This window comes from Schistocerca cancellata, unplaced genomic scaffold, assembly GCF_023864275.1.
Source record: "Schistocerca cancellata isolate TAMUIC-IGC-003103 unplaced genomic scaffold, iqSchCanc2.1 HiC_scaffold_1104, whole genome shotgun sequence".
Lineage (NCBI taxonomy): Eukaryota > Metazoa > Arthropoda > Insecta > Orthoptera > Acrididae > Schistocerca > Schistocerca cancellata.
Genome location: NW_026047103.1, coordinates 1787640 through 1809417, shown reverse-complemented (window position 1 = coordinate 1809417; position 21778 = coordinate 1787640).

Below are 21778 nucleotides of genomic sequence, written 5' to 3'. Positions count from 1 at the left end.
GCTGACGGACGACCACATGGTTGCCGGTGTGGCATGTTGCCAAGCAATGTTGACGCGCAACGACAGCATGAATGGGACTTTCTTTTCGTCAGTTGTGACAATGGATGAGACGTGGATGCCATTTTTCAATCCAGAAACAAAGCGCCAGTCAGCTCAATGGAAGCACACAGATTCACCGCCACCAAAAAAATTTCGGGTAACCGCCAATGCTGAAAAAAGGTGGTGTCCATGTTCTGGGACAGGGAGGGCGCAATCCTTACCCATTGCGTTCCAAAGGGCACTACGGTAACAGGTGCATCCTACGAAAATGTTTTGAAGAACAAATTCCTTCCTGCACTGCAACAAAAACGTCCGGGAAGGGCTGCGCGTGTGCTGTTTCACCAAGACAACGCACCCGCACATCGAGCTAAAGTTACGCAACGGTTTCTTCGTGATAACAACTTTGAAGTGATTCCTCATGCTCCCTACTCACCTGACCTGGCTCCTAGTGACTTTTGGCATTTTCCAACAATGAAAGACACTCTCCGTGGCCGCACATTCACCAGCCGTGCTGCTATTGCCTCAGCGATTTTCCAGTGGTCAAAACAGACTCCTAAAGAAGCCTTCACCGCTGCCATGGAATCATGGCGTCAGCGTTGTGAAAAACGTGTACGTCTGCAGGGCGATTATGTCGATAAGTAACGCCAGTTTCACCGATTTCGGGTGAGTAGTTAATTAGAAATAAATCGGAGGCCTTAGAACTTGAATGCACCTCGTATTCCGCTGCCCTGGGGCATACCCACAGTTACGCTTGTTTCTGTCTAAGTCACCCCGTTCAGGACTACATACTGCTCCCTGTCTATTAGAAAACTTTCTATCCAACCGCATATGTCATTGGACAGACCGTAGGCGCCCACTTTTTGTAGGAAGCGACAGTGCGTAACTGAGTCGAAGGCCTTTCGGAAATCGAGAAATATGGCATCAACGTGAGAGCCGGTATCTAGAGCCTGCTGTATATCGTGCACAAAGAGGGCCACTTGAGTCTCGCATGGCCGCTGTTTCCTAAAACCCAGCTGGTTTCTGGAGCTGGGATTCTCAGAGTGTAGAAACGTCATTATGTCTGAACACAAAATACGTTCCACAATTCTACAACAAATTGATGTCAGTGAATTTGGCCGGTAATTATGTGCATCCGATTTTCTACCCTTTTCGTAGATCTCTATGATCTTGGCTTTCTTCTAGTCCAGTGAAACTTTCCACTGTTCCAATGATCTCTGATAGATGTCGGATAAGAATGGTGCTATATTTGTAGCATAGTCAACATAAAATCTTACGGGGATACCGTCTGAGCCAGACGCCTTCCTGGCGTCTAAGGATCTTAACTGCTTTAAAATCTCAGATACACTACCACTGTCTCAGCCATCCTTGCATTTGTTCGAGAATTAAAACTGGGAATGGTGCTGCAGTCCTCTACCGTAAACGAGTTTTTGAAAACCAGGTTTAGAATTTCGGCCTTCTGTTTATCATCATCCGTTACATTCCCCATACTGTCAGAAATAGAAGGTACTGAATTATTTGTAGCGTTCATAGATTTTACGTACGACCAACATTTTTTGGGGCTATTTTTAGAATTTTCAGATAAAATGTTGCTTTCAAATTCATCAAAAGAATCTCTCATTGACCTTTTGACAGCTGCTTTCATTTCGCATAATTTCTGTTTGTCAGCGGGGCATAACTACGCTTAACACGAGTGTGCAAAATTCTCTGCTTTCTCAGCAACTTCCTAATATGTTTGTTGTACCAAGGTGGATCCTTTCCCCTCCCCTATATTTCTGCTAGGCAATACTTCTCTAGCACGTAGTGGGCAATACCTTTAAATTCCGACCAAAGATGGTCGGTATATTTGTGTCCCGCGGTGAATGCTTGGAGCTGACTATGAAGATATTCATTAATGACACTTTTATTTGCTTTCCCAAACAAGAAAATTCTACGCTGTTTCTTTGGTTTTTTTGCAACGTCCACTAACATAGAAGCCACAACGACATTATGGTCGCTAATACCTTCTTCTAGATTAACTTCCTCAAAAGGGTCATGTCTGTTTGTCGCCAAGATATCTTGGTTCAAATGGCTCTGAGCACTATGGGACTCAACTTCTCAGGTCATCAGTCCCCTAGAACTTAGAACTACTCAAAGCTAACTAACCTAAGGACATCACACACAACCATGCCTGAGGCAGGATTCGAACCTGCGACCGTAGCGGTCGCGCGGTTCCGGACTATAGCGCCTAGAACCGCTCGGCCCCCTCGGCCGGCGCCAAGATATCTAACGTTCCCTTCTCGAGTTGGTTTTCTAACCAATTGCTCAAGGTTGTATGTCGAGAGCGCTCCTAGAATTACTTCACATGAGTCTTTGCTTCTGCTCTGTGTGATAAACGTGTAATTTTCCCAGTCAATGGATGCCAGATAAAAGTCTCCTCCTATAACTAACGGATAATTTGGGTATTTATTTCCTATGTACTCAAGACTTTACCTAAAACGTTCTGTGACGTTTGTTGCGGATGCTGGTGGTCTATGAAAACATCCTAATACAATGGTCAATCCTTGTCCGGTTGACAGCTTTATCCAGACTATTTCAAAGTCCGACCCAGAATCGATCTCAACTGCGTTTAAACAGCTTTTAACTGCAATGAACACAGTATCTCCCATAGCATATCACACATATATAACTACCATAAAAGGAGTATTACTAATAAATATGTCTCTAATAACAATACAAGATCAGGATTAGGCAACAATACACGATCAATGCGTGGCGTAGAATGTCTTGCACTGTGCAGTCATAGCCTGGACTCGAATGAAGTGAAATCTGTCCATAAATAACAAATCTTTGAGGACCATAACGAACGAGTTACCGAATAAACATAACTCACATTGCCTGACGGCGACAAGGAAGCAGTGGTACCCGTCGTGCCAGAGGATGGCTCACATATGCCGATTTATGATACGTTGATTTTCATGAATGATAAGTAGTACGTAGAGCCATAAGAACACTCTTAAACAGCTGTTGCTGTGAGTATTGGTCTCAGCATATGAATCGAGGTCAGTCAGCACTCAACTCACATTGAGAGTTATTCCAGTACTCTGTTAAACGGTACATGTTGCCAGATTACAACTACGCTAGCGTGGGACAACGATAAAAGAAGAGAATCGAAACATTTTTGTTGTAGTGCTACAGAAGGCTGCTGAAAATTCAGTGAACCGATAAGATGAGAAACGATGGAGTTCTCGGTGCAGTTAGAGAGGAAAGGAAAACAAGGAAAGGACTGAACACAGTGAAACGCCTGCTACATCACGCAGTGCTCACCGGTAATTAGGATTGTGAAAAGGGCCAAGGGAGTTGCGGTAGGATTCGTTTCACAATTGTAATTTATTATCATTTTCTTCACATATACATGTTTGAAAGAATTAAATTTGCTTCGCAGCTGAAGGCCTCCGAACACATTTTTTAGAATAAGTTCAATTTTGAACAGACATGACACACAGTTAAATTTACGAATAATATAAATCGTATAAATATGTGAGATCAGCAAGCGGAGCGGCTGAAGGCCGCCGGATTGAATCTTCAAAATTACAAATTACTATGATGATTACTGAAGGCAGAAGGCCACAGTGTTTTGAGATGCTAACAGGGCTGATGGACCACAAGGTGCACAGAAAGAGATAAACAGACGCCATAAGATGGCTGAAGTTACATTCTGCAAATAAAGGAAATATGTATTGCAACAATCGGTAAAACAATATATTAAGTTTAAAAATTTCCTTTTTGTAACACCAACAGTGGAAGGAACCCAGTCTTTCAGAGGAAATTACAATAACCTTTCAAGAACAGAATGCGATAATGTTTGGACTTGAAGGAAACTCTGAGAACATGTTTCCAGAGAGGAAGGCCCACAACTAACAATGCCAAATTAAAAGTATAAACTACGGTTAAATTACAACAACATTAACGCTGTCAAAATAATAATTAAGAGAACGAGAGTCAGAGGTCCCCAGTGGATCGGTCTCCCTCGTTCACTTACGCGAGACAGGTGGTGAGTCGAGCTACACTTAAAACCAGGGGACAGTCACGGACCGACCGACCGGCCGCTTGCTTGCCAGGACGGAGTACGCGAGAATTCAAGGCCTTAAAAAATTTACAAGTATTATTATCCCGAGATCAACGCGTATGTGAACTGAGCTGCCAAAACTACACACCATGTTGGGCACCAACAACAGGAGAGCGAAAGACACTGCCTAAAAACTACGTTAGTGCCTAGGGCAGGTAACCAGAACACTAACGGCAACAAGGCAGAAAATTTCGCTGGTGCACTCGAATTGTAGTCAACCAATATAGTTAATTGCACCGCATGGCAGCTAAATTTCAGCAATATAAAGACTCGGTGTTGCTCACAGGAAAACCTCCCCAACAGCGAACCACCGAAACGAACCACCACAATAAGAATGGACGTGGCTTGGGTACTTGAAACCACTACTCAACTTTGACGTCCTGGGTCGGTGAACAAAGAAGCTCGTAGCAATCGGACAGCTCCACACACGCTCCGACACTGCGCAGGGACCGGCAGAAGACCCAGCCGATTGCATCCCGCAGAGATAACTTCCCTGGTCCGCAGCAACCGACTGACTCCCACCGAATGCCGACAACATCTAAAATAGTCGTCAGTGGACATAACGCCAACTACACGCACAAGCTGACAAACACTTGCCCGAAGACCTGAACGATACCCATCAGTAACTAAGCACACAGGAAGACAAATCGGGAGTCGATGCACACACACACACACACACACACACACACACACACACACACACACACAGCCGACTCATGAACGATCAGCGAGCCCAAATGCGTTGTCCGGTAGGACGACCGACCGACGATCCACCAAGACCGTGGCCCGGATCAAGTGTTGCGTGGCGGCAATGGTCGGGCGAGCCATGTCGACGCAGACCCCATTGCTGCTCCAACCCGACTGCACTAGTGCCGCATTGCAACTCCCCGACTGGCAGGCCCGGACTGCGCTGGAGACGCGTTCGAACTGGCTGGAAGACCCGAACTCGCAACCCGAATTCGCCTAGGACAGCTTTTTTTTCCTTTATTGTAATTTTAATCACCTCATACAGGCGGGCTGTCAGCAGCATATTACGCTGCTGTTCAGCCTTAAGTGGTACAATAATATGACATATAGGTAATACAGACAATACAATAAAAACGGCGGGCAAAAAACGGAGATACAAAAAAACAATAAACATGAAGCCGTTCACGCTGGACGCGAATAAACTTGGTGACACGGCGCACATAACACGGATGACTGCGACGGCACACGTGAACAGTGGAGGCGTGACGGCGAAAGAACACTAAACACAAATCGAGGCACACACACGACACACAGATGGCGATGATCTTAGGCGCGCGAAAATCCACTGAGCCTATACGAGTCCGGGGACCTGCCAAGAGTGGAGGAGGAGGAGGAGGAGGAGGAGGGGAATGGGAGAGGGGAGAGAAGAGATGCCACGGGCAGAGGAGAGAGGGGGAGGGAGGAAGGGGGAGGGGAAGCCCGGGGGAAGAGGCGAGGAGAAAGGGGGGAAAGGAAACAGAAGGGAACGGAAGGGAGGGAGGGAGGGTGCCTAAAGGAAAGGACACAGGAAGTGGGGGGTAGGATCAAAGTTGATAGGAGGGGTAGCTGGAGGGGAGGAGGACATCATCAGGGAGGGGGAGCTGGCGGAAGCCACCTTGGGAGAGGGTAAGGAGGGTGGAGAGATGGAGACCGGGTGGGACGTGGGAATACAGGCGCGGCAGTGGGCGGGGGTGTGAGAGGATCGGGGATACGAGTAGGTGAGGAGGATCAAGTTTGCGGGAGGTGTACAGGATCCGTATCCTTTCAAGGAAAAGGAGGAGGTGGGGGAAGGGGATGAGATCATACGGGACCCACGTGGGGGAGGGGAGATGGATGCGATAGGCAAGGCGGAGAGCATGGCGTTCAAGGATTTGGAGGGATTTATAAAAGGTAGGTGGGGGCGGAGATCCAGGCTGGATGGGCGTAACAATGGATAGGGCGGATGAGGGATTTATAGGTGTGGAGGATGGTGGAGGGGTCCAGACCACACGCACGGCCGGAAAGGAGCTTGAGGAGACGGAGTCGGGAACGTGCCTCGGCTTGGATTGTCCGGAGATGGGGGGTCCAGGAGAGGCGACGGTCGAGGGTGACGCCAAGGTACTTAAGGGTGGGAGTGAGGGCGATAAGACGGCCATAGACGGTGAGATAGAAATCAAGGAGGCGGAAGGAAGGCGTGGTTTTGCCTACAATGATCGCCTGGGTGTTGGAGGGATTGACCTTGAACAACCACTGGTTGCACCAAGCAGTGAACCGGTCAAGATGGGATTGGAGAAGGTGTTGGGAGCGTTGCAGGGTGGGGGAAAGGGCAAGGAAGGCGGTGTCATCGGCAAACTGGAGAAGCTGGACGGGGGGTGACGGCTGCGGCATGTCCGCCGTGTACAAAAGGTACAGAAGGGGGCAGAGGACAGAGCCTTGGGGCACACCGGCCCTACGACAGACGACGACCAGGAAGTAATAGCAGTCGAGCAAAGATACTACGAGAGGGGATATATCGATACGCGCTGGTAGCGCCGGTCACAGTCAGGCAAAGCAGCAACTCAGTGACAGTAGTAATTTAAATTAACTTAGTGAGGTGGAAGAACGTTAAAAACAGGGTGTAAAATACATGGTGGCTGGAACACGAGCCATGCTCGGCTCACATAGGTAGGTGGAAAGTGGCAGGACACGTCTTAAGAAACGGGGGAACATCTTTCAGAGTAACAACAGGAGTCTTACCGGGCAGACTTAGATTTTGCGTAGTTTCCTCAGATCTACGAAGACAAATGCCGGGGTTCTTACCTTGGAAAGGACTCGGTCGATTTATTTCACGCATGTCGTAAAAAAATTTGTGCTCATATTACGATAATTCCGTATTCCAGATGACGTTAAATAATAAGTTTTCCTGATTCCTTGAAGACATCTTAAAAGAGTAAGAAAGTGGAAGGAAAGGTATAATAGTATCTCAGAAATATTGACGGTTTGAGAAGTATTTTCCTAAGATAGAGATGTGGTTAACGAACGGAACCACCATCTATGACAAATGTTGATGGTGTTGAGACAGCAACCAGCCACAAATTTCTTTGCGTTAAAGCAACCATCTGTGTGGGGTGCTAATAATTGTGTATTATTTATACTTTAGGACAATTAATCTGTAAAAAACACACCACTTGTTGTCATGAAAGCATGAAAACCGTCTGAAGATGAATCGTAACGATTCGAAACCGGTGACGGTACCATTTGAATAAAGGAACTGAAAATAAAATTGTGGCTGGATTCTGTCTCAACACCATCAACATATGTCTTCAGATAACAGTCACGGTCTCCAAACACGTCATCATATGACAAAATTGCATAAACCAGCTATTATTTTTCGGCAGGCTTCTTATCACATTTCAGACGTACTGTTTAATGGACACAGGCATTAACTTTGTACATGGGAGGGAATTCCGTTAACATTAAGTGCGTCAGAGAGAGAGAAGTAGACGGTAATAGTTCATATATATCCTCACTTCATCAAACTTCCCTTAGCACACTCTGAGTATGCGTAGTAATATCTTAGATACGTGATGAGTATGTTTTCAAAACCTTCTTTCATTACTGGGTGGGTCCTATTCGTTATTACAAAATATTCACCAACAGTAGGCCTCAACTTCGACAACCGGTTATGGGTGAGAAAGGAATATCAACATTTACATCGTGGCACGACCTATATGTCTGCGGTGAGGTTCAGTAATAATGACCGATAACAAACGCCAAGGAGATTTTTTTAGTAATACGGTTTATTAGACACCTGTCTCATTGTAACAGCAGTGGACAGAGACAGCCTCCGTGAATCATTAAAATAAATGCCATGCGTGGACCAAAAAAGCGGGATAGATACATAAATCCCATTTTCCAGATATATCGGACGTCCACAGGCCGTTACGAGAGCTCCAATGAATAAAAGACACGGGTGGCCGTCACGGAGGACGCCCTGCTGAAGGACAGGTGGCAGCAGCTGGAGGCGAGCTACACGGCCCGTCTGGGTGCAGGGCTGCCAATAATTGAACGCAGGACGGGCCACCTGTCAGCGCCGGCGAGCAGTCGTTCAGTTTTGCCACGCTATGGGACTGAAAAGGCTATTTGTGTCACTGACACAAAGATATGATTGTCGGAACGACAGACAGAGCACACAGGAAAGTCAAAACAACCTTTGGTGACATTAAAAGCAACGGTGGTAACATTAAGAGTGCAACGGGAATTCCACTGTTAAATGCAGAGGAGAAAGCAGACAGGTGGAAAGAATACATTGAAAACCTCTATGAGGGTGAAGATTTGTCTGATGTAATAGAATAAGGAACAGGAGTCGATTTAGAAGAGATAGAGGATGCAGCATTAGAATAGGAATTTAAAAGAGCTTTGGAGGACTTACGGTCAAATAAGGCAGAAGGGATAGATAACATTCCATCAGAATTTCTAAATGCATTGGGGGAAGTGGCAACAAAACGACTATTCAAGTTGGTGTGTAGAATATATGAGTCTGGCGATATACCATCTGACTTTCGGAAAAGCATCATCCACACAATTCCGAAGACGGCAAGAGCTGACAAGTGCGAGAATTATAGCACAATCAGCTTAACAGCTCATGCATCGAAGCTGCTTACAAGAATAATATACAGAAGAATGGAAAAGAAAATTGAGAATGCGCTAGGTGACGATCAGTTTGGCTTTAGGAAAAGTAAAGGGACGAGAGAGGCAATTCTGACATTACGGATAATAATGGAAGCAAGGCTAAAGAAAAATCAAGACACTTTCATAGGATTTGTCGACCTGGAAAAAGTGTTCCACAATATAAAATGGTGCAAGCTGTTCGAGATTCTGAAAAAAGTAGGGGTTAGCTATAGGGAGAGACGGGTAATATACAATATGTACAACAACCAAGAGGGAATAATAAGAATGGACGATCAAGAACGAAGTGCTCGTATTAAGAAGGGTGTAAGACAAGGCTGTAGCCTTTCGCCCCTACTCTTCAATCTGTACATCGAGGAAGCAACGATGGAAATAAAAGAAAGGTTCAGGAGTGGAATTAAAATACAAGGTGAAAGGATATCAATGATACGATTCGCTGATGACATTGCTATCCTGAGTGAAAGTGAGGAAGAATTAAATGATCTGCTGAACGGAATCAACAGTCTAATGAGTACGCAGTATGGTTTGAGAGTATATCAGAGAAAGACGAAAGTAATGAGAAGTAGTAGAAATGAGAACAGCGAGAAACTTAACATCAGGATTGATGGTCACGAAGTCAGTGAAGTTAAGGAATTCTGCTACCTAGGCAGTAAAATAACCAGTGACGGACGGAGCAAGGAGGACATCAAAAGCAGACTCGCTATTGCAAAAAAGGCAATTCTGGCCAAGAGAAATCTACTAATATCAAATACCGGCCTTAATTTGTGGAAGAAATTTCTGAGGTTGTACGTCTGGACTACAGCATTGTATGGTAGTGCAACATGGACTGTGGGAAAACCGGAACAGAAGAGAATCGAAGCATTTGAGATGTGGTGCTATGGAAGAATGTTGAAAATTAGATGGACTGATGAGGTAAGGAATGAGGAGGTTCTACGCAGAATCATAGAGGAAAGGAATATGTGGAAAACACTGATAAGGAGAAGGGGCAGGATGATAGGACATCTGCTAAGACATGAGGGAATGACTTCCATGGTACTAGAGGGAGCTGTAGAGGGCAAAAACTGTAGAGGAAGAGAGATTGGAATACGTCAAGGAAATAATTGAGGACGTAGGTTGCAAGTGCTACTCTGAGATGAAGAGGTTAGCACAGGAAAGGAATTCGTGGCGGACCGTATCAAACCAGTCAGTAGACTGATGACAAAAAAAAAATCAGATTTCATTGTCAAAAACTGTATGCGCGTAAGCCCATGATTGAAGCGATCATTTTGTCAGATTACGTAACTTGTTATTTTCACGGAAGGCATAGCAGCTTGTCAAGGGGAGACACTTGGAAAATGAAGACCGCTGTGGAAAAGTAAATAATAATCTTATGTTTTACCGATGACAGTCAATTCTGTTGGAGATGGTACCGGGTTTGGAAGTCAAGCAGGATGCATAGTGCTTTGAAAAGACTTTATTAGGTTCACATCGGTGCACGTTAGGAAGCTAATAGACAGCAGTCGAATGAAATCGGGTTTGTAGGGGAATTATATTAGAAAATGAGACATCATAGGATAGTTTCGATGTTAAATCTTTTTAAAATCGTGATTCGCAGCGTTCATAAAAGATATTTTGTTTTAACAAACCAGACAAGCTGTTCGAAAATTTTGTTGTTTATGTTCCGTCATTAATTTCAACCTTGAGATCGACAGCTAGCAGAATGTTTAAAATTTTTCATGGTGAACACTACATGTCTACAACCGTGTCCCAATCTTAACAATGCTGTGTGTTACATCAGGGACACATATATGCATAGTGATAAACAATCAGGGATTGCATTTTCGCAATTGTACGCATGTGGTATGCGCCATGAGAAATTGTAAACGTTCTGCTAGATGACGACCTCAAGCTAGAAAGTAACTACTGGACAGAAATTATCAGTTTGTTGTGTTTCCTACAACTGAATGCCTAGTTGCAGTAGTAGAACAGAAGTGGAGAAGATGAGAAGTATAGATTGGAGTAGCAAGGAAGTATTTGCTGTGAATGAGCAACAAGTGTCGTCGAAAGGGTTGCCCGCCCTCAGGCGCTGGAGCAAGCAGGAGGCACCACTCAGCTGAATGTGACTTGAAGTGTATGACAGGTGCATTTATAACGAGCTCAATAAATGTACGTGGGTAGGATTCAGGATGTTAGAGGTATATTAGAGGGACACTGTACCGTTTTATTCACACAAATTTCAAAATTGCACCGGTCCACGACCATGCTGCAAGAGGACACGAAACGGAGGCTTGAAAAAGCATAAACACACTTTGCTGCTTCTGATCACACACAAATTCCTTCGTATCACATAGAGATTCCTTCAGTGGTGCCACCCTGTATACCAGAGCAAAACCTGGCGCCACACTACTCTCCTATGCGATCGGATCGCCTTCTGTGCAGTTGCAGAGCCACAATAAGAATAGGATTGCATCCTCCGGTTTTTCCAGCGTTGTCGAGATCGCCGTCATCTGCTCATCATACTGTGAAATGTCGTTTCCGGCCTCCAAATTTATTGACAACAACGTCCCAAACCAAGAAGTGTTTTCGTTGACGCTATTTATGCCACCTCCTCAGCCCATTCCTTGTCTGTTCTGAGCAGCGGTGTGTGTGAAATGTTTTCCTCGGACACCCATGAGAAAACAGCATCATTTCAGCGGCTGATGTCGCAGAGTGGACCTCCACCGCAGAGATGTCAAACGAAGGGGTGAAATGTGTGTAAAGGGGGTGTGCCACGCCCACAACGGCGATGGGCTGATCTGAGGTGAAATATGGTGTCACGGTAACATCATCAACACACCCGTGACGCTCTAAGATATGCTCCCCGACGGACACTCCCGCAACTCCCGAAAGGCGAACCGCTTGCGTCAGTGACCAGCAGACCGCCAGCTACGGGTGAAACGCCCCCTTTAGAAAATTAATGAATTACAGTGCTGATAAACCTCTTACGTTATTTGATTTTCAAACAGCTGAGCAAAACTGAACTTGCACAGACATTTCTCTCTTTGCTTATTTAGATCATCAATAAACTGACACACAATATTTTTAGCACAACGCAATCTGACTTTCAGTAATCCCTACAAAAGAATGGCCCTGACTAACAATAACCTATACCTTTCATGAATCACTTACCTCACAAAACTCTTGGTTTCTCCTACTACTGCAGTACAGCGAGCGCAAATACTGCCAGCTAAATAAAAGATTGTAACTAGTGAAGTCAATAACTACTGATAGGCATAGTTAGCAAATGAAAGATTTTGATACAGAACAAACAATGTATTTATCTTAATAGTGTTCAAAAGTCATAATAAGTATATCACAGTTCATGACATCGAGTCTTACAAATTTACTGTCTCTGACGGACACACGTCCAGATCGTCCGCTCTCAAAACTTCGCCATCTCTCTCCCCACATCCACCACTACTGGCGGCTCACCTCCAACTGCGCAACGCTACGCGCTGTTCACATACAACTGCCCAACACTACAATAGCAATATTGCTACAATGCAGAGTAGCCACACACTTCACACAGCACAGTCAGTTATTTTCATATAGAGCGCTACCTGGCGTTACCAATATAAAAACCTAAACAGCCTACTTACACGGGAAAATGCTGAGCGAGCTGCGGCAAACTCGGGACCTACTGCAGCACGGGGGAACGACCGAGGGTAATGTCTTCAAGGAAGCCCAGGAATATCGTCATACTAGTGACAAAGCCGAGTTTCGTAAGGAAGGCTACGTACAAGGCCACACTAAGTATTCAGGTGTCGAGCCAGTAGAAAAGACCTTCTGAAAGGTGACGCTACGAAAATCTGACGTCACTGGGAGAGCTGAGAGCGAGGTAAAACCAGGGCACATGATGTCATAGCCAACACCAATGCTGCACAGCGCTCTGGTAGCGCCAACTTTAATATCACACCTTTCATAACGAATGAAGGAATGCCGAGTGCGCCGCGCGGAGTGACCGTGCGGTTTGAGGCGCCATGCCACGGATTGCGAGTCCCGTCCCGCCGGAGATTCGAGTGCACACGGGTGTTTCTGTTGTTCTTCGCATAAGTTAAAGTTGGTTTTTTTCTTTTTTTTTTGTCGTCAGCCTACTGACTGGTTTGATGCGGCCCGCCACTAATTCTGTTCCTGTGCTATCCTCTTCATCTCAGAGTAGCACTTGCAACCTACGTCCTCAATTATTTGCTTGACATATTCCAATCTCTGTCTTCCTCTACAGTTTTTGCCCTCTAAAGCTCCCTCTAGTACCATGGAAGTCATTCCCTCATGTCTTAGCAGATGTCCTATCATCCTGTCCCTTCTCCTTGTCAGTGTTTTCCACATATTCCTTTCCTCTCCGATTCTGCGTAGAACCTCCTCATTCCTTACCTTATCAGTCCACATAATTTTCAACATTCGTCTATAGCACCACATCTCAAATGCTTCGATTCTCTTCTGTTCCGGTTTTCCCACAGTGCATGTTTCACTACCATACAATGCTGTACTCCAGACGTATATCCTCAGAAATTTCTTCCTCAAATTAAGGCCAGTATTTGATATTAGTAGACATCTCTTGGCCTGAATTGCCTTTTTTGGCATAGCGAGTCTGCTTTTGATGTCCTCCTTGCTCCGTCCGTCATTGGTTATTTTACTGCCTAGGTAGCACAATTCCTTAACTACATTGACTTCGTGACCATCAATCCTGATGTTAAGTTTCTCGCTGTTCTCCTTTCTACTACTTCTCATTAGCTTCGTCTATCTCCGATTTACTCTCAAACCATACTGTGTACTCATTAGACTGTTGATTACGTTCAGCAGATCATTTAATTCTTCTTCACTTTCACTCAGGATAGCAATGTCATCAGTGAATCGTATCATTGATATCCTTTCACCTTGTATTTTAATTCCCCTCCTGAACCTTTCTTTTATTTCCATCATTTCTTCCTCGATGTACAGATTAAAGAGTAGGGGCGAAATGCTACAGCCTGGTCTTACACCCTTCTTAATACGAGCACTTCGTTCTTGATCGTCCAGTCTTATTATTCCCTCTTGGTTGTTGTACATATTGTATATGACCCGTCTCTCCCTATAGCTTACCCCTACTTTTTTCAGAATCTCGAACAGCTTGCACCGTTTTATATTGTCGAACCCTTTTTCCAGGTCGACAAATCCTATGAAAGTGTCTTGATTTTTCTTTAGCCTTGCTTCCATTATTAGCCGTAACGTCAGAATTGCCTCTCTCGTCCCTTTACTTTTCCTAAAGCCAAGCTGATCGTCACCTAGCGCATTCTCAATTTTCTTTTCCATTCTTCTGTATATTATTCTTGTAAGCAGCTTGGATGCATGAGCTGTTAAGTTAATTGTGCGATAATTCTCGCACTTGTCAGCTCTTGCCGTCTTAGTTTAAGTAGTGTTTAAGTCTAGGGACCGATGGCCTCAGCAGTTTGGTCCCTTAGGAATTCACACACATCTGAACAACGCCGAGTGCTGATTACCGACTGCCCAGCGCTTCGTCGCAGCCCTTGTGTCAGTAGCTGCCGTCCAGTGAGAGGGAAGGCAGTGGCGGTCGACCTTCGGCATGCCTATGGAACCACGAGTCCGGCTGGAAGGAGGCTCCTGCTGCCAGCAGTGCTGCCAACTGCCGAGGCCGCCATCACCCTGGAGGCCTGCTGAAGGCTTGACCTGCGTGATTGGGCCACCTTTGGGAGGGTTGCATTGCAGCTGCTCATCCCGTTCCGTGGCAGACACTAATACTGCCGGCTCCTGTCTCCCGAACGGGGTCCGAGAGCCGACGCCTACGAGTCAGTGAGCACTTCAGGCGGACCGGAGGCGTTAAGTCCGGAGTGCAAATCTTCGAGGTTAACGAGTATACTCCGAAGGTCAATTCGCAGAGCTGCAAGCCCCCAGAGTCCACGGGTGGACGGTTGCCCCGTGACGCAACAGCCGCCACCCGACGCTTCGTTCCACTGGTGGTACTGGAAGACGAGCGCACGCTGGCGTTCTGCTGCACTGCCAGCATGGCTGTGGCGCGGGACATTGGAACGCAACCCTGTACTACTGCTTAGTAAATGTGTTACAGTCAACGACGTTTTCTTCGCATTGTCGACCGTAGCTAAGTCATTCCGCCCATCTCTCGTCTGATGACTGCAGGATTCTGGCACCAGACCTCTATACATCTTAGATCTATACAACTTCGAGTTGTGGCGTTTTTTTTTTTTTTTTCGATTATGCTGACAATTGGCTGCTCGAAGCATACCTAGGCTAAGAGTAACGTTACACTCATCGATCGTAATGAGGGATAATTATGGGGTTTCGACAAAGTGATACTTTTCTTGGCGCAGCTTAGAAACTTGGCAAAAATGGTGTCACAGAAAAACGTTGATGATTACGTATGAATGAACAGCTACTGAAGAGGATAGGAAGAAAAGAGTTTCGTGGCGCAACGAAGGAAAGGGAACTCTTAAAGTCATCAAAGAGCAGTTCAGTGCGAAAGAGAGATACGGCTGGTTACAAATTGTTGTGCGAGTACAACGCTAGAGTGCTGTGAGCAGTTTCAGGTGGAAAAAACTGTGGTAGTTACGAAGAGTCTTGCAGAGCATCGGGCTGCCGCAGAGCATACAACTGCCATTTCAAATACATACAAAACGTTAGATATTTACTGCTTCAGTTAACTAATTTTTTAAGCATTTCTAAGTATTTTAGCTGTCATAGTAGATCACGTGACTCAAAATTTTAAAGAATAACTATTTTCAATAAATGTTGTGAGCTCCAGCCTCTGTCATCAAATCAGAACAGAGGTTACTGATGTTCGTGACAAATTGACTCTAAGAGCTCGATGACGTTGTAACCTCCCCACAAAATTCTTTCACATCTAGTATAACCACAAAACAGAAAATAAAAAAAAAATAATATGAATAATATTCACATTTAGTGTAACCTCCCAACAGAAAAATTCCTAAACTTCTCAACAGCAAAAATTATAATTATGTCGTTCACATTCAGTGTAACCTCCCTCAGATAAATTCTGTAATCTTGCAATAATACAATGTAACTAACCTCTCAATTAAATTGTCGTTCACTTACAACTTTTCAATAATTGACTGTGAATTTAACCTGGTAAATTTTGGACATCAGCAGTGCTGCATCATGGCCCTGAGATCATTCTGAATAAAAAAGAAAAATTCTTACCTCAATGAAGTCGCCGGATAACGCATGGATATCTGCTCTTACAATAAATTTTTTTTGGCACAGCCCTGTGCAATGCTGGCCGATAGATTTGTCATTTATGAAAAGAAACAACTGATTTTTCTTTTGCAATGATCGGGATGACCATGGATTGGAGAAATTAGTAAATTCTTTAAATTGAAATGAATGGTTGTTAAAAGTTACTTTTTATGAGAAAGATTATTATTAGGACATTTTTAAAACATTTGCATGGGACTTGAGATAACAATACTACATATGCGTGAGGTGGCTTTTACCTTATACAATAATGCTCAGGCTCCGCCATCGCTGCACCACGACCGGCCCAGCCAACACGATACACCAGACCAGACTGCTCGCTAGCAACAACTTACTCCTACAGCTACACAGTTCCTACTGCAGTCAACACTGCTCTCTGGTCTGAGATTCTCTTATACCTTACATATCTCAGGCAGCGCGTGAGCAATACATCGAAATTACAGCTGCTCGGACCTCTTACAACGTGACATTTATATAATCTGAACATACTGGCGTGATGGTGGGAATGAAATGTGGATTTTTCGCTTACGACCATCTCAAGAGTGTACCGTGAATATCTGGAATCTGCTAAAACATCAGATCCCCTACATCGCTGCGGCCGGGAAAAGTTCCTGCAAGAAAGGGACCAACGACGACTGAAGAGAATCGTTCAACGTGAGAGAAGTCCAGCCCTTCCGCAAACTGCTGCGAATTTCAGTGCTGAGCCATCAATAACTATCAGCGTGCGAACCATTCAATGAAACATCATCGATATGGGCTTTCGGAGCCGAAGGCCCACTCGTATACCATTGACGACTGCACTACAGAAAGCTTTACGCCTCGCCTGGGCCCATCGACACCGACATTGGACTGTTGATGACTGCAAACGTGTTACCTGGTCGGACGAGTCTCTTTTCAGCTTGTATCGAGCGGATGGACGTGTACGGGTATGGAGACAACATTACGAATCCGTGGATCGTACGTGTCAGCAGGGGATTGATGAAGCCGATCCTGCAGGGTTCATAGTGCCAATTCCATGAAATACTACTTCAGACATTAGTCGAGTCGCTGTCACATAGTACTGCGGTACTTCTGCGTGCTCGCGGGGGCCCTATACGATATTAGGCAGGTGAAACAGTTTCTTTTGCTTTTCAGTTTACATGCATTGTGCAGTTTCAGACAAGTTTTAAATGTCATTTCTCTTCTACTCGTTGCATTGCATTACAACAGCCTTAATATAGTTTTACGTTCCTTGTTGCAAATGAATACCACCGTCTTTGTAGTGCACCGTCACCACTCCATGTTACTTCTGCGTCAGAATAGCATGTTTTCGGTACGGGCCTCGTACGCCCGTGAGTTGTCATTAATGGAAGACAAACGATGAAACTTCCCCCCTCCCCCCACCCCGTCTCACAACCTCTTTAGGCTAGGCGCAAATTGAGACGCGTGTAGCACGTGTGACGTGACACGACACTACAGCGCGACACGGACCTGCCGCACGGGTCACGCGGGTGCAGCGCATATTGCGACCCGTACACCGTACTTCGCACGCGCCGACTGGCGACGCTCTGCGCTGACGGAACCGAAGCGCGCGCAACCTGTTACATTTCTAAAACGATTTTACAGACACTATTCCCTGGAAATATATTATTTTTGCCTTACTTGTATCGTTATATGTCAGATTCGTGGCGAAGTGTCCATCACCTCGCTAATGACCTTTCTTATTGTGATGTACACATTTTGCTAAGGCACTACGCAAAACTGAAAAAGTTTGCAATGAAAATTACGGGTCGCTATGATTTTGCGTTTGGTGAATATTAAGCCATATGTTGCTGCGTATGAAATTTAGCTAACATGCTGAATTTTTGTTTAGACTTGGGAGGAGGTCTATATCTGCCTCCGATCTCGAGAAAATGGAACCTATGTAGGGCGCTCACCTCCGAACTCAACGCCAGCGAGAATGAAATACTCGCAACATCTCTCATATCTCCTAAACAGCTCGAGACATCGAAACGAAAGTTTGGCGAATGATAGCACACAAGGAGGAGAGTGTTTTGCTAATTCTTAAACACACGGAACTTTCTTATCTATATGTCAGTACTTATACTTACTTTTTTATTTATTTCACTTCAGTGACTGTAATTTTGCAAGAGTTATAGATAGCTAGCGAAACAAGAGCTTCCTAGTATGAAAATAATTACGAAATTTCTCCTTTTATGTTACTGCAAACCGACAGTATGAGGTTTTTCGTAAGCTTTGGAGCTCTGTGATTGCCAATTACTTCTTTAATGAGGCACTCCGTTTCGGATTTCTGTCTCAATAGCTGCTGTGAGATGAGTTTGACAAATTGCACTGTCACAAAGGAAGTACAATTAAACTAGTCACCAAGAGAAATGTGGCCGTTACTCACAAACGGTGATGCTTCTTCGAATGAGAAAAGGTTAACAACTCACACAAAAATAGATTGCCAATTCTGTAGTAATTTTGGTGGAATCCCAGTAACCCATCGTATTTTTAACACTGAGCGACTGGAATGGAAACTTACCAAAGGATTTTATTCCTTCTCTTGATCTGAGCAGTATTAAAATAATGACGAGCGTTCCTTCAGGCGGATTGATAGGCACATGCCAGATACTGTTTACTCACCTAGGGCTTGCCAAACTGACAATACGTGATCGCGAATAAAATAGTTGTTATTGAGAAAAATAAACAGTTGATCTGTCGCACAACACAATTATGAGTGTATTGTCAGCAGCGGAGGACAATGCGCGCGACAGGAATGCAGAAGCTAGCAATGTGTACCTTGTGAGTTGGAGTACGAAAAATATTGTCATGAAAGTAGATCTCCCTTCGTCATCTGTACATTTCAACAAATTAAATATATCTGATCACAACATTCTTTTAGGATATTCCTACTTTCGTAATAATACCGACCATTTTCTTCATTTGTGTAGCCTGTTGTTATATAATTTGTTTATTAATGCTGATAATGTCCATGCAACAATTGAAATGCTTTTTCTCATCACAGCGAACCAATTAAAACATTGTTATTTGTGACTGCTTTTCGACTGTTTATAGCTTGCAGTGGGAAATATGTTGTTCACATACATGTAGTACAGTATTACATTATTACATCCATATCAGAGTAATCACAGTGAAACTTCTATGCTTCAGATCTTGGACGTTTTTTACCACAAGCACAAAGGGATCACACCTGTGGAGATTATCCCTTTCTAAATTTTTGTAACAGATCGTACAGATACGCTAGCTTACTAGGCAGCGAGAATATAACCTCGCTTTACTTTCCTGCCTTGATTCTTAATCACATGAGTTTATAATATTCCTCGCTTCCTTATTCACTGCCCTCTGTCCCTTCTTGCGATCTGAAAACATCGCGGAGGCATATGGTGCAATTCCAGCGGCCAATGGCTCGTCAGTTACTGAAGTCTGCATTTTTCTTGACAGAAGGAAAGCAAAACAAAACAAAACTATACAGATGTAAATAACAGAAAAGTATAATGTACTAACGAAGAAAGCTGGAGCGTTTAAATGGCGAAAAACGAAACACTACCCAAAGGCAATAAAATTTAGTACACGGTAAGGCAAAATTTATCGTGTGGGCAGTACTACCACGCTCATATGCGCCGTTCCGATGTGAGCACATGGCCGGGCCACTCTTCCGCTCCCCACCTCAAATTTCCCATGGTGCTAGCCAGGCTCGCGCGACGCGCGGCGCGAGAAGCTGTGCCTCAACCACAGCGCTGCGCGACCTGGCGCAGGCGCGTGTCGCGTCCCAGTCGCGTCGCGTCGCAAATTGCGCGGTCTCGTTCGAACCTGTGATGTTACAAAAACGCGCGGCCCGCTGCGACGCGCTATACGCGTCTCAATTTGCGCTTAGCCTAAAGCGATGCCGCGCGTCCCGGTCCATACTTTTCAGTGTCTCGTGCAGTGTTCGCAGAGTTTGCGAAAAACCAACCGCACTTGTTTCAACTTGCCGTACACCTTTGCTGTGGGAAGGGACCACTGGGTGCCTTCTAAGTTTATTGCACAAAAGGTAAGTACTGCACTTCACTATTTGGCTTGCAACGGCACAATGGCCTATATAGTGCACAAACACTCGTACCGTAGCAGGCTTCCTCGATTCACTCTATCTCTTTTTCCTCGAAGAAAAAGGTTTGTGATATAAAACGTATTTTCACTTGTCTATTTGCGTATAGCTCGCAAGTCACTGGCACTGAATAACTCATTGTCACTGGGTAAATATACACTGTCCTGTTCATTATCCAGTTCGTTCAGAAACAAAACTGTAGCTCATGATACCACTAGCTTGTCTTTTATGATAAATGCCCACGTTCGTTACTTTTTGCCTGCTCAGTAACAAACAAAAATACTTACAGAGATATTAATATTTTAGAATCTGCTTAGTTTAAATTTTCCTTGGAGAATTCGGCAGTGAGTTAAGTAAAGTTGACCGCTTACGGCAAAAATACACTCTTAAGAAGCGCTTACCGATAGTTGGCTGTTTTGGATTCCACTGTCAGTTACCAGATACAAAATACGGCTGACAATTACAGGCAGTACTAATACGTGAATCGGGCCGCAACGACAACCACGGCATTTCGGTGTCAATTTCATCCAAACGGGCTGTTCTGATTTGGATGTTTCCTAATTTCGCTAAATCGCTTCAGACGAGCATTAGGATTGTTCCTTCTAAAGGGCACGGCATTTTTCCTTCCCCGTCCTCCACTAATTCGAGCTTCTGTTCCGTCTCCAATGACCTCCTTGTCGACAGGACGTTAAACAAAAATCCTTTTCTCATATTCCATTCAACACGTCCTGTAATTCTTCATTTCCACTACGGAAAGGAATTCCGTGACGGAATCTTACAACTGATATTCTTTCACCCTGGATTGTGACCATACTCTTGAACCTACCGTTTATTTTCGATATTGTTTCTTCGATGTGTGGACTGAACAGGAGGGCGGAAAACTACGTCTCTGTCTTACCCCTTTTTTGATCCGAGAACTTTGTTCTTGATCTTCCATTCTCACCGCGCGCTCTCTTGGTTCTTGTACATGCTGTGTATTATCCATACTTCCCTCTAGTTTACGCCTGTTTTGCCCGGAATTTTGAGCACCTTGCAACATATTATACAGTCGATGTAAACATGTGTACAGCACAGGAAAAACATGTGCAACAATAAATATTACAAACATATTATGAATACATATTATACAATACATATTATGAATAAAAGTGGGTAATAGAAGGAGCTGGTAACTTAATAGAACTATCGTGTGTAGAAATATTTTTCAGCTTCGAATTACTAAAGCTTTCGCGAATGTGAGAATCGCCTTTTGCATCTTCTACAGTTGCAGGGAAATCCCTTCTTCAACAGCAGTTGCACGGGAACCAAAGCGATCAAAGTGGTGGTGAATTTTTTTTCTTTTTTCGAGTCAGAAGTTCTGCGAACTTTGGACAGTAGCAAACTGATACTGGTGGTAGTGAATCTGAGGGGACGTGTCGTCACTCCTGCCTAAACAGCGCAGCCGGTGGGAGCACTTCGTGCGATCCAGAGGGTTGCTGGTTCGAGTCCTCGTCCAGCACGTACTTTTAATCTACCAGGATGTTTCAAAGTACCGCACATGCCCCAGCAGAGAGGAACACTTTTTCTGGATATTGTCCTCTAGGCCGTGGCGATGCTGTTCCACCGAAATATCTTTTCTTCTAGGGACGCTAGTCCAGCTGGTATACAGGAGA